Source organism: Ylistrum balloti, unplaced genomic scaffold, assembly GCF_031769215.1.
Source record: "Ylistrum balloti isolate Yb309-2 unplaced genomic scaffold, AGI_CSIRO_Ybal_v1 Utg370074, whole genome shotgun sequence".
Taxonomy (NCBI): Eukaryota; Metazoa; Mollusca; class Bivalvia; order Pectinida; family Pectinidae; genus Ylistrum; species Ylistrum balloti.
Window position 1 is genome coordinate 75,755 of NW_026782114.1, and position 14,457 is coordinate 90,211.

The 14,457-nt window shown below is 37.7% G+C and overlaps 1 protein-coding gene across 1 annotated transcript in view; it reads right to left on the reverse strand.

Annotated features, from left to right (window-relative positions):
• LOC132549660 (potassium voltage-gated channel subfamily H member 8-like) overlaps positions 1-14,457 on the reverse strand; it is a 109,609-nt gene that overhangs the window by 16,294 nt on the left and 78,858 nt on the right. The window lies entirely within an intron of this gene.

Below are 14,457 nucleotides of genomic sequence, written 5' to 3' on the forward strand. Positions count from 1 at the left end.
TAAGGAAATCGTAGGTCGAATTCAAAGTCATTAGAACTATACGTGTAGGACAAAATATCAACAGAAGGAACAAGTACACGGAAAGCCTTGACCTTGAAAATTGTGTAAGAGTAATGAAACTGTGTTCCGGAGGTAAAGCGTCTTTTGCTTCATTGACGACACCGGCCTTGTAATGATTGGTCAATCTAAGTAATTAACGTTTACTAAAACCAGCAGGTTAGGTGTTGAGGGAAAGAAAATTCTAGATATATAGAAATATTACAAAACTGATCTGTCCCATCTCATACCCGCGAACACGAATATAAACACTGTAGTGAATGCAACTGACCAGTTGTTTGGTTAACACTGTATTTACATGAAAAGTAAAGATTCAATCTTACTTACTTCACTAGAGCATGTATGTAGCTCGGTATGGTAATATCACTTAAAGTATTTAAATGTGGGAAAGGTAGCGTCATAACTAAGTTATATAATATCCGATTTTATCCCCCCCTCTCTCTCTCCGTTTTCATTCCGGCAACATGTCTGTGGTTTCTTGACTACTTGCCGCCGATACAACCTGCCAAAAAGGGACGATATACGTCTGAGCTTTATAGGCCGGGTTTGAAAGTCTATGTTCTTTAAAGATATTGTTACGTTGCTGTCATGTGTGTATTTAATTATATTCAATAAAAAGAAGTAAATCCTAGACTAGCAGTTATGTCCAGTGAGTGGCAGTGTCCCAGTTTGGCTTTTTCCGGTTTATCCAACACATAAATCTGACGGTTTACTTAATCACAGCTCGCGCTGTGAACAGTTTGAAGGATACAATAGAGAGGTTAATTGCGCGTAATTACAATTATTATCTCAGAATTGCTGAGTATTGCCAGTTCCAATAAAAATCTTCATGGCGAAATTGATGTTAAAAAAGCAACACATGCTGACGAAGAAGGCTGTAAACCTTTCATGGAAATGATCTCGCTCGGCAAATTATATGATGTCTTGCGATGTATTGACAGAATAATAACTCTTCAGAAAGAGACTGGGCGCCGCAGACCACATATCTAATCTCCGGCAATGTCGACAAGACGCACCGTAATTGAGTTATGGAAACTGTTTCCCTTTCAAGTTTGTTGTCTCTTCTTTATTCCTCAACACGATACTAACTTGAAGGACCACCTTGACACAGATTTTACGACCACTTTTCATGTTTTGCTTTTTTCAGTGAGACGTTTCGTGTTCAGAAACACAATATAGTGAACAGGGATGAGAGTGTTCCAAAAGGTTGTTGTAATAAAATTTACACTGGATTAATCAATTCAAATTATTATGAATGTTACTGTACAAACCTCCACCCATCCACTAATCACATAGATATGTGTGGTTACTTTGTACGTGTCCGCCTTAATGCCTGTGTTATACGGTGACGTTTAACGCCTTATTTCCATTTCGTATGAGTAGAACAGGTGATTTGATTAGTAATCGTTGACGTTAGCGAGATGATTTAGAAGAAAAAAGAAGTTGTTGTTACGTTTTTGAAAGTACAATTGGTCTGTATATTATATCATTAAGGACAGAGGGGGTCACTGTGTTGTCGTGTTTAACAACAGAAAGTTGTATTATATGGGAAGCAGGGGGTCCTTGTGTTGTCGTGTTTAACAACAGAAAGTTGTATTATACGGGAAGGAGAGGTCACTGTGTTGTCGTGTTTAACAACAGAAAGTTGTATTATACGGGAAGCAGATGGTCCTTGTGTTGTCGTGTTTAACAACAGAAAGTAGAATTATACGTTAGGAGGGGTTACTGTGTTGTCGTGTTTAACAACAGAAAGTAGAATTATACGTTAGGAGGGGTTACTGTGTTGTCGTGTTTAACAACAGAAAGTTTTATTATACGGGAAGGAGAGGGTTACTGTGTTGTCGTGTTTAACAACAGAAAGTAGAATTATACGTTAGGAGGGGTTACTGTGTTGTCGTGTTTAACAACAGAAAGTTGTATATTATACGGGAGGAGAGGTTTACTGTGTTGTCGTGTTTAACAACAGAAAGTTGTATTATACGTTAGGAGGGGTTACTGTGTTGTCGTGTTTAACAACAGAAAGTTGTATTATACGGGAGGAGAGGGTTACTGTGTTGTCGTGTTTAACAAAAGAAAGTTGTATTATACGTTAGGAGGGGTTACTGTGTTGTCGTGTTTAACAACAGAAAGTTGTATTATACGGGAGGAGAGGGTTACTGTGTTGTCGTGTTTAACAAAAGAAAGTTGTATTATACGTTAGGAGGGGTTACTGTGTTGTCGTGTTTAACAACAGAAAGTTGTATTATACGGGAGGAGAGGGTTACTGTGTTGTCGTGTTTAACAACAGAAAGTTGTATTATACGTTAGGAGGGGTTACTGTGTTGTCGTGTTTAACAACAGAAAGTTGTATTATACGGGAGGAGAGGGTTACTGTGTTGTCGTGTTTAACAACAGAAAGTTGTATTATACGTTAGGAGGGGTTACTGTGTTGTCGTGTTTAACAACAGAAAGTTGTATTATACAGAAAGTTGTATTATACGGGAGGAGAGGGTTACTGTGTTGTCGTGTTTAACAAAAGAAAGTTGTATTATACGGGAAGGAGAGGTCACTGTGTTGTCGTGTTTAACAACAGAAAGTTGTATTATACGGGAAGGAGGGGGTTCACTGTGTTGTCGTGTTTAACAAAAGAAAGTTGTATTATACGGGAAGGAGAGGTCACTGTGTTGTCGTGTTTAACAACAGAAAGTTGTACTATACGGGGAGGAGGGGGTTACTGTGTTGTCGTGTTTAACAACAGAAAGTTGTATTATACGGGAGGAGGACTGTGTTGTCGGTTTAACAACAGAAAGTTGTATTATGTCACTGTGTTGTCGTGTTTGACAACAGAAAGTTGTATTATACGGGAGGAGAGGGTTACTGTGTTGTCGTGTTTAACAACAGAAAGTTGTACTATACGGGGAGGAGGGGGTTACTGTGTTGTCGTGTTTAACAACAGAAAGTTGTATTATACGGGAAGGAGGGGGTCACTGTGTTGTCGTGTTTGACAACAGAAAGTTGTATTATACGGGAGGAGGGGTCACTGTGTTGTCGTGTTTGACAACAGAAAGTTGTATTATACGGGAGGAGGGGTCACTGTGTTGTCGTGTTTAACAACAGAAAGTTGTATTATACGGGAGGAGAGGGTTACTGTGTTGTCGTGTTTAACAACAGAAAGTTGTACTATACGGGGAGGAGGGGGTTACTGTGTTGTCGTGTTTAACAACAGAAAGTTGTATTATACGGGAAGGAGGGGGTCACTGTGTTGTCGTGTTTGACAACAGAAAGTTGTATTATACGGGAGGAGGGGTCACTGTGTTGTCGTGTTTAACAACAGAAAGTTGTATTATACGTTAGGGGGGGGGTTACTTTGTTGTCGTGTTTAACAACAGAAAGTTAGCTATTTCAACTTCAATTATCTAACATGGCTCGAAACACATTATTCTCGTATCTCATTGAAAGGCAGTCTCAATCAGTCCTAACTTAATTATACAAGCATTCGTAGACATCAATTGGGGTCGTTAAACAAACGACACTGAAGGACAAAAATCAATTTATCATGTCAATACCGTTACAGACAGTGGAAAACAGCGTACACACTGAAGAAAGTGGTGTTTGCACTAGACGACTGTAAATAGTGTATAACGCATTTAAATTGACACCTAGGTAAACAAGTCTTCATTCTAGCTTTAACTAACTTGTCTATAGGATCGATTTGACTAGACGTTTAGTCAATCGTTAGTCTGGGTAAACTCGGCTTCTATACCTGGAGCCGGAAATACATCACTACAGACATTGACATATCGGTATGTCAAACTGGTGTTCCGGTATGTGAGCTCTAACTGGAACCGGATGTGGTATCATGCTTTTCCCTCCATTCAGTTGATGAGGTATACGTGAATGGCTATAGAAACATAAAGCTGGTAGACAGAAATTAGCCCGAGAAAATATCAATCAACGGTATACTACACGTGATTTTGTATGATGTCGTCTGTCTATCTGTTATAAACACTCAACAGACCAGGACAACGATGCTTGTAAGTGTAATTACATAGCCTTGACCACTTGTGCCTTAAACATCCAGACGTACCTTTATATCGGGCAGCAATGATAAAAAAACACAATGCCCACTGCTTTTTTACTTTACTGTTTGACTGATTCATTGTACTTATACAGAAATCAGATTTCCCGTTATCAAATACTGAGCACAAATGTCCGCTAGCTAACCTCTACAACTGTATCACTCAATTGGGCTTTTCCTTCGGGACTTCCGTGCGTTCGGAAATCCCTGTTAGTTACCAGTCCTGGGTGTTTTCTCTTAAATACTGTGAGCAAAGATATTAACGAATGAAATTCAATTGTATGAGAATTGATGAATCACTTCTGATGCTAACAGATATTTCAGTTACATCCTCCTACTGAGTAAGGCATATCTGCTGGATCCTCTCCTACGTGTTCGTAAACTCCCTCTGTAATTCCGACGCTATTGAACCCTTCCATCCGTCCCCTGACGAATCAGAAGGTTGTTTCTTTTAAAACGCAACCGCTAAACCAATAGCTTTTTAGAAAAAGTCCTGTCACTGAGCTTCTGTAATTTTACAAGACTCCCTCCAGAACGTGTCAATAGACTTTTGTAAGACTCCCTCTAGAACATGTCAATAGGCTTTTGTAAGACTCCCTCAATGACGTGTCAATAGGCTTTTGTAAGACTCCCTCAATGACGTGTCAATAGACGTTTGTAAGACTCCCTCCAGGACGTGTCAATAGACGTTTGTAGGACTGCCTCCAGGACGTGTCAATAGGCTTTTGTAAGATTCCCACCAGGACGTGTCAATAGACGTTTGTAAGATTCCCTCCAGGATATGTCAATAGATGTTTGTGAGACTCCCTCCGGGACGTGTCAATAGACGTTTGTAAGATTCCCTCCAGGACGTGTCAATATACTTTTGTAAGACTCCCTCCGGGACGTGTCAGTAGAAGTTTGTAAGACTGCCTCCAGGACGTATCAACAGATAAGACTCCCTCCAGGATCTGTCAATATTATTTGATAAGACTGCCTCCAGGACGTATCAACAGACTTTTGTAAGATTCCCTCCAGGACGTGTCAATAGACTTTTGTAAGACTCCCTCCAGGACGTGTCAATAGACTTTGATAAGACTCCCTCCAGGATCTGTCAATATAATTTGATAAGACTCCATCCAGGATGTGTCAACAGACTTTTGTAAGATTCCCTCAATGACGTGTCAATAGACTTTGATAAGACTCCCTTCAGGACGTGTCAATAGAATTTGATAAGACTCCCTCCAGGACGTGTCAATAGACTTTTTTAAGACTACATCCAGGACGTGTCAATAGACTTTTGTAAAACTGCCCCCAGGACGTGTCAATAGACTTTTGTGAAACTGCCTCCAGGACGTGTCAATAGGCTTTTGTAAAAATGCCTCCAGGACGTGTCAATAGACTTTTGTAAAACTGCCTCCAGGACGTGTCAATAGACTTTTGTAAACCTGCCCCCAGGACGTGTCAATAGGCTTTTGTAAAACTGCCTCCAGGACGTGTCAATAGACTTTTGTAAAACTGCCTCCAGGACGTGTCAATAGACTTTTGTAAAACTGCATCCAGGACGTGTCAATAGACTTTTGTAAAACTGCCTCCAGAACGTGTCAATAGACTTTTGTAAAACTGCATCCAGGACGTATGATCTGTCTGTGAAACTCATTTCCTGGTATGTCATTATGTTTTTTAACGTCTTTTTCTGATGCTCTCTTAACGTTGAATATATCTTGGACCATGGTATTTTTAGAAGACCTGAACACCTGAAGCAATAAACTATGTAAGAAGCATAAATGGGCTAATACAATGTCTGTTGAAATTATGCATGCCTACTCTGACGTAAATGCACTTGAACTCATAGAACTACATCTTTGTGTGTCCCAAATAACCTTGAAAAGCACATGAACAATGACCTTGATGAACTGAGGCAAAATCCGCGCATCTGACATATAACAATGTTATCGCGGGATTAACCGGAGTCGGATGTCGATCAGGAATATGTAAGTACCCTCACAGTAATGGCAAGCAAATGCCTCATTAACTTCCATCAGAAACCGTACATATCCATAACAAGCTAATTATATCACGTGCAGTCATGTGTCTCATCCACGTGAATATTTCGTCTTCAAATATTGATTTTGTAAAATATTTGAATTCTACATCCCTGTCAACGTTTGATGTTAATGATACACCATGCATAACATAAGAGATACCTTACTACTGTTGTAGGGATGGCAACCGCTGTAACATCATCTGTTGCTCGCGCCGGACACGTGTGTTCACTCGCAAGTAAAAAACACGTCACCGACAAGCTGATAATAGCTGTCACCAATTACTTTTTATCGGTGGAATTATCAGGTGTTTTACTCTACTAAATATTGGTTTCACCTAACATTGAGTTTTTTTTTTTTCAATTGAAAGAGGTTTTTATTTGTGACATAGTGAGTGCATTGTCCGTAATCTGTCATTGGGTTTGTCAATAGTGTAAATATCCTTGTTAGTTACAAATTGTACAATATCATTGTGTGTTCTGTCCGATAACACGATACATGTTTAACTGTAAATGTTGAGATGATTCGTGATTTTAATCTAATGATAATTCATCGATAATTTAAAAGTATGATCACAAGACAACCTCAAGAATTCTTTTCAAACATGCATGATGGCCGCCGAACCCAAAAATAATAATTAGCTACGAAATCATTCGTAAATTCATGTAGGTGTCGAATATCAGTGTATGTAAGTAGTCACATTGAAATTACAACAATGGTGATTAGCTGCTTCTGGTCCAAGGAGAACCGAAATATTTTGAATATTTAGAAACAATAATCATTCCCTTTTCGTATTGGTATTGATAACGTGACACTGATGACGTGACACAGATGACGTAACATTGATAACTTGGCATTGATGACGTGACATTGATAACGTGGCATTGATGACGTGACACTGATGACGTGACGCTGATGACGTGACAATAATAAAGTGACATTGATACCGTGGCATTGATGACGTGACACTGATGACGTGACGCTGATGACGTTACATTGATGACGTGACATTAATAACGTGACATTGATGACGTGACACTGATGACGTGACGCTGATGACATGACATTGATAACGTGACATTGATGACGTGATAGAGTGTTTTCAAACTACTAGTCTTATAGGAAGCGTTGGGTTGATGAACAAGGAAACATCAGCCTCCGCTATAATGACAAAAATATGTTTTCGTGGTAATGTTATTTGTGTCGATTTTGCATGTACCGCAGTTTAAACATATTATATTTGAAAATTCAATTGTTATACAACTTAGGAACATTTTCTTCCGTAAACAATTATACCATGGTAGCAAACACATACTGAATATATAATACATATTTCATGATAAAAGAGTACCTTATAATGCAGGAATTTATATGTTCCCGAAATATACAGGTTCAATTTCAAATCAGTTGTCAATGAAATACTGAAAACATACCTATTTTAGTGGTATTTTAGCGCTTTTCGCACTGAAAGAATTGCGATAAACGTTTTTGCGCGAAATTAAGTACTTTTAAGTAGTTTTTTTTAATTTGAAATTTAAAACAATCGGAAATGTATCTTGTCAACACCAAACTGTTAATATCAACCTGTCATTAGCAACCTGTCAACACTAAACTGTCAATACAACCTGTCAATACCAACCTGCCAATACCAACCTGCCAATACCAACCTGTCAATACAACCTGTCACCACCAACTTGTCAATACAACCTGTCAATACCAATCTGCCAATACCAACCTGTCAATACAACCTGTCAACACCAACCTGTCAATACAACCTGTCAATACCAACTTGTCAATACCAACCTGTCAATACAACCTGTCAACACCAACCTGTCAATGCCAATCTGTCAACACCAACCTGTCAATACAAGTTGTCGACACCAACCTGTCAATATCAACCTGTCAATACAACCTGTCAACACTAACCTGTCAACACCAACCTGTCAATACAACCTGCCAATACCATCCTGTCAATACAACCTGCCAATACCAACCTGCCAATACCAACCTGTCAATATCAACCTGTCAATACCAACCTGTCAATACCAACCTGTCAATACCAACCTGTCAATACAACCTGTCAATACAACCTGTCAACACCAACCCGTCAATACCAACCTGTCAACACCAACCTGTCAATATCAACCTGTCAACATCAACCTGTCAATACCAACCTGTCAATACCAACCTGTCAACACCAACCTGTCAACACCAACCTGTCAACATCAACCTTTCAACATCAACCTATCAATACCAACCTGTCAATACCAACCTGTCAATACAACGGAATAAGAAATTTAAAGCAAACAAAACATCTCATGTTTAGTAGATCTAAATTCATACGATTGATGTCCAACGAACAGTTTTATTTTTAAATGCCCTGAATTTGGCATTGATTACGCGAAAACATTTGTTTTCTGTCCAAATGTTTTCCACGAAATATTGAATGGTGTTCCAAATGTGAAACACCTGGACAGATATAATTCGTTGTCGGTAGATTTTGTAAACAATTCTGTGTGTTTCTCTTACTTGAGACATTTGTGAAGTGACACCATGTTGATTATATGTTGAGATCGGTAATCCAAGCCGACTCGTACCCAAACCTTTTGAAATCCTTCCAATTTGCGGCATTTTAGTAGTTGATTTAATGAAATGCCAAACTTCAAAATCAATTACGACATTAAAGGTTACGAAATCTGAATTGTTTCAAGACGTCCTTGACTGACGTGGCCTACAGGGTTTACATGTTGGATTGGTGATAGGAGCGGGGATGCTGTTATTAGTTCCGGTATGGGATATCTTAAGTGTATATATTGATACACGTGTCTCTAACACAGATTTGTGTAATGGATTAATATATCTGTATAAATGGTATATATATATATATATATTTTTACTGAAATGTATACAAAAGACACATACCGCAAAATTAATCACTCGTGACAATTTTTTGTTCATTCAACGAATTCCCAACACATTTTTGTATACTAGTTCATTAGAACTATATTTCGTTGATAGTACTCCATTCATTAATACTCTGTTTATCGTAGTGTAATACTCCCCAATACAGCCCTCCACCCCCCCCCCCCCCCCCCCATCAATGATTTCAGGTCACACTATCATACAGTGACATCTCTTACATACACTAAGTGTCTAATTTTCAACTACAGTCGAACCTTGTTATCTCAAACACGAAGACCCCGTTTAATTCGAAGTATTTGGTATGCCCCGGGCAAATTTTTCACCATACCTTCGACCTTACTCGAATACTTTGATAATATATTACGACGGTCTCGCCGACTTCGGAATGACGAAGTTCGACTGTATAGCCATATATAAGATCGTTAAAAGAAAACGATTTTAATTTCTTTGTAGATTGTCAAAGACACCACTAGTTATTTGGTCTTTATATTGAGTTTCATCTTCTGTTATTGATGAGTTTATGCCCACTAAATCCGTATTCAATATTACGGAAACGGCAGGCTTGGTTGAGAATGTATATTGCCTATTCGATAGGCTTGTTAAACATCATAGAGATTATCACTTCTCCTAACGCAGAGATGCTTTCATTTATTCTGTCAAAGCGATTTGGTTTCAAACTCAATCATTCATGGTGATTGTAAAGAAAACACTGTCCTCAATCCCTGCATACATTCACAGTTAACAAACATAACAAACTAGGTTATTGACGGAAAGTCTCCTGAGAGTTAATTTTAAATTCCGATTATTAGTCCCCCCAAAGAGATGAAGTAATCTCTTGCTTGTTCAGAAGAAACCGTGTTTGATCAAGGTCGATTCATGTTTCTAAATATAACGGACTCCGCCGAAAGTCATTATTATGCATATATAGTTATACGGTGCAATGTTCGCTCAGAACAATGACCCTTCTAATGAATGTTTGCTTAAGCAAATATCTGACCCAAATATTGCAAATATATTGTAAATTCATCAATGAAATGAAAGGCAGTAATCCACTATAACCTGTTGACCCCCTTTCACTCACTTGATCAACCTTATTCTCCGAACATATGTTTGTACATTCACTCCATTTCTGTCATTCCAGCAACGAATCTCTTTTATAGGAAATAAAGACAATTTCTTCGTAAGAATAACTTATTGATCAAACATGTCTTAAATATGACCTCCTCTCGACTTTTCTGTTATTTGTGAGAATCACGACCCGAGTAAATGTGTTAGGTCAATGGTATCTTAAACTCATTTCCTCACAAGGATTTGTGAGAAATGTGTGATTCCACCAGAATTTCATCACATTAAAAATAATTCTAACCATCACAGATGGATCTAATATTGAATCTAGTAGCATGTGATGGTTATTGTTATTTTTTTCACTCGAAAAATTCTTTTAAAGAGACCGCTGTTGCCGGTTAAGATTGACTAATGTTTTTTATACATATAATTTGTCTGTCCGTTATATTCTCTTCTAACGATCTTTAATCTTCTAAACGTCTCCCTACATACAGCATTTTTTTTACGTTTTATATGAGCGTTTGTCATTGTTAGGCTTTACATTTTTCCCTTGGTTGAGATATGTCTATATAAAATGGTAGTTACTACTTCCTGTATAACGTTAAGCATCAAAGTAGTGTATAAAGTGACCAATCGGGAGCCTTGCTGGGAAGTAATGGGAAATAAACGTCATCTGTTTTTGTGTTATATACAACAGGACGGTTATGATGCTCGGTGATATGCCTGGTCTCGTTGCTGTGGTACTTGTTCTCATTTAGAACATAACCAATATTTCCTTGGATTGATCAATATTTGTAAGTCGCCTGTCGTCGATGAAGCAGAAGACGCTTACATTTCAGGAATACTTGGTTTTATTATCTTTGTACTTTTCATGAATTTCTGTGTTTCTTTGTTCATATTTTGCTTAGATTTATTCAATGCGGATTTGGATTATGATTGTGTTGACATTTTCTTGTTGTTCAGTGTTGGTACTACTGTAAAGTCGACTAAGGTTCCGAACTTTTACAAAAAGACATCGTAGTCTTCTTAAAGCACATACACATGATAAAAGTGTATATACCACAACCAGATGATGTTAATGTGACGTTTTGATGACTATATTGTCACATTGATGACTACACTTTCACATTCATCTAACACAAATGTAACACAGCCAGTAGATATTTAACTGTGTCGTTTCGATGACTGCATTATCACATTCATCTCATAACAGTAGAGATTTAAATGTGACGTTTTGATGACTACACTGTCACATTCATCTAATAACAGTAGAGATTTAAATGTGACGATGTGATGACTACACTGTCACTTTCATCATACAACTTGAGGCCGTCCTTAAATAATGTTGATAGAAGTTAAACAAGATAAAACCAAACCAAACAAAACGCCATATTGTTCTTCTGATATTTGAGCAGTATGGCCACAGAAGGCGACCATCAAATCAACATCTAAATTGAATCTATTTTATTTCCGTACTGTTCTATTTTCATATCTAAAAATAACTTGACCTTATTCTTCCTTGCGATTCGGGACCGATCTAATTGGATTGCGCTCAGCTAATTTCGTTTGAAATACAAGTGTGCTGTTATGTGGTCATGACCACCTCGTCCTTTCTCAGACGGAGATGTTTGGCATTGTTGACACAACCTGGCAGCGTGTTCTGGTGAATATTACATAGCACTCAATCCAACAAATCACGTCTCTACTCTTCCAAAGTATGGTTAGTTTAGTTTAGTTTAAAACTGTTTTATTCGACAAAGTTGTAAATGGACTGGGCACAAGTTATTTCAACTTATAAATCGTTAGTATTCACGCCGATTCGGTTCTAGACGGTTTAAATATGGTTAGATAGTAAATGCGCATACCCATCGCATTCGTGTATATTTAAATGTTTAAAAATCACATTGCTTTTGTCTTTGTATCTATTAAAAGAATTGTTGTGTGCGCATGTCCGTAACATTAGTGTCTAATCAAAGTGTGATATGTGCGCATGTTCGTGTCTAGGGCATGTAAAAATTTGATAAATGCGCATGTCTCTCCCATTCGTATCTCGTAGAACTGTGAAAAGTGCGCATGTCTGTCACATAGGTGTATTGTAAAAGTGCGAACCGTGCGCATGTCTGTCACATTTGTGTCTAGTAAAAGTATAAAGGTATCAATAGTATTTTATTCTCTTTACAAAAAAGAAGTGAAATACTGACCCATCTACATTCATATATTCCATACACATTTTGTACATTACATTTCGGATAGAAAAATCAAATTATTTTTTATGTAGTTAGTCAAGCTGACAATAATCTTCGAAGCTGACATGCGGCGCTGATGACGTATTTGCACGTGACTTAGGTCGTCTGCTATCTGACATTCTGGGAATCCATCTGCTTTATAAAATAAAGCGTCATGTAACTAAATAATCTTCCATCACTCAACGCCATTCTAAGTACGTCTTGTGCTTCCGAATAACGACCTATATTTTGTTACTACTGTATGTTCATGTCCTTTCTTCCATCAGCCAGCTGCTTCAACAGAACGGTGTTATACCATTGCTGGATTTCTGGACATCTACAATCGTTTGATGTATTACATCATGTGATTATGTACATATTATCGGGACACACTTTTTCTACCCGTATTTTATTGATATTTTCAACCTTATTCATTTGGTGACCTATATTTTTCTATTGCTTTCCCGTTGTTGTATACCTTTGTGTCATTTGAGATAGACTAATATTTACATGGCGGGTGTCGTCGATGAAGCAGAAGACGCTTACTCTTCCAGAACAGATGGTCTTATTCTTCTTGTACTTTTTCACGAGTCTCTGTATAAGTCTTTTCTTTGTTATTTTGCCCTTGATTCATTGAATATGAGTTTCGGTTGTAAAAAATATTGACATGCTGGTATTTTCTGTTTTTTGTTTGTTTTTTTTCTTCTTCTTTTTTTTTGCCAACCCGGCAATGTTTGAAAATGAATAACGATACGTACATATATACCGTGGTGGATTTGAGACGATGTCACAAGCCTATAAATATTTTCGGAGCTTAATCTCAATTCGATTTGATACAACTTTATGAAACTTGTCAACAAGATAAAAAATAAAACCAAGACAACAGAATCATAATTCAAATTCAAAATCTACGAAGCTTGAGCAACGGACACACATGAAAAACGGTTCAACTAGAAACAACCCATGTGTTCAATAAGGATACGCGTCTACTGCTTATTCCATGACACCTGCTATATAAATATTGGTCAACCCGACTTAGCGATGTTATCATGTTCACGACAAGAAGACAACGATGAAATGTTCAGGTATACTAGCGAACATAAACGTGGAAACAGAATAATGTGAATGATATATATAACATGTCACTTGATTCACCTGTAGTATATATAGTATCGTACTAGATCGCTGTGACTTTTTTTGTCAGGTTAAATCACTTTCGTTAGATTCTGCAACCAACTCAATTTTCAACAAAATCATTCGTCGCTAAAGCCTACGTGTTCCCGATTCACCGATTTGGTCATAGTGTGCATTCAACTTCACTTCCCTTTAAGTGCCAATGAAATACACAGAATTGTAACAAACGTGTGATTTTCACATAAATATATTTTGTTTACATACAGTGTCTTTTTTATCTTCGCAAGGCGTTGAATGTTAATGACAGCAATAAACAGCAATAAACAGAAAAGTCGTTCATCATGATAATTTTACACCCCAAGGATTACATGAATATTGCACACTGTTGACAACATGGCTTTAAAACATGCATTCATTACCATGGGAGTGATGACATTTTAACGACATAGACAAAGTGCCAGTTTCCATTTTCCTGAACATCAGTCAATTCATGATGAGATTCACGTTGTTATTGCACAAGACTTGCTTTCCTAAGTCCTTTTTGTCAAAAATGGATTACATTGTACTAATACTTTAATCGTGTGTCGTGTCCTCTAATATCTAAGTTGTGAGTTAACAAGTCACTGTTCTCCATTCACAAAGGTTTAACGCGTACTTTCCCGATCCTATCGACGTTAGCCATTTTGATTGCATTAGGGAGCAGTCATGTTCGCCTAGCGTATTGAAACTGTCAAATTTTACTTCTGTCCGGCTTTGTTAAACCAAACAGAACAAGCCATGGAATTCCTAACTTAGACATTTATATCTAAGCTTGATCTCTGAAGAATAGACACACTGAGCCATGACTGCGAGTGCGACGCACAAATGAGCTGCAATGCATATTTAACGGCATTTTAATGGTCCTACTGAGAGCCCACTATGAGTAAACCGACACCGAGAAAGGATTTATTGTCATTAGTTATAATTAGCTCGA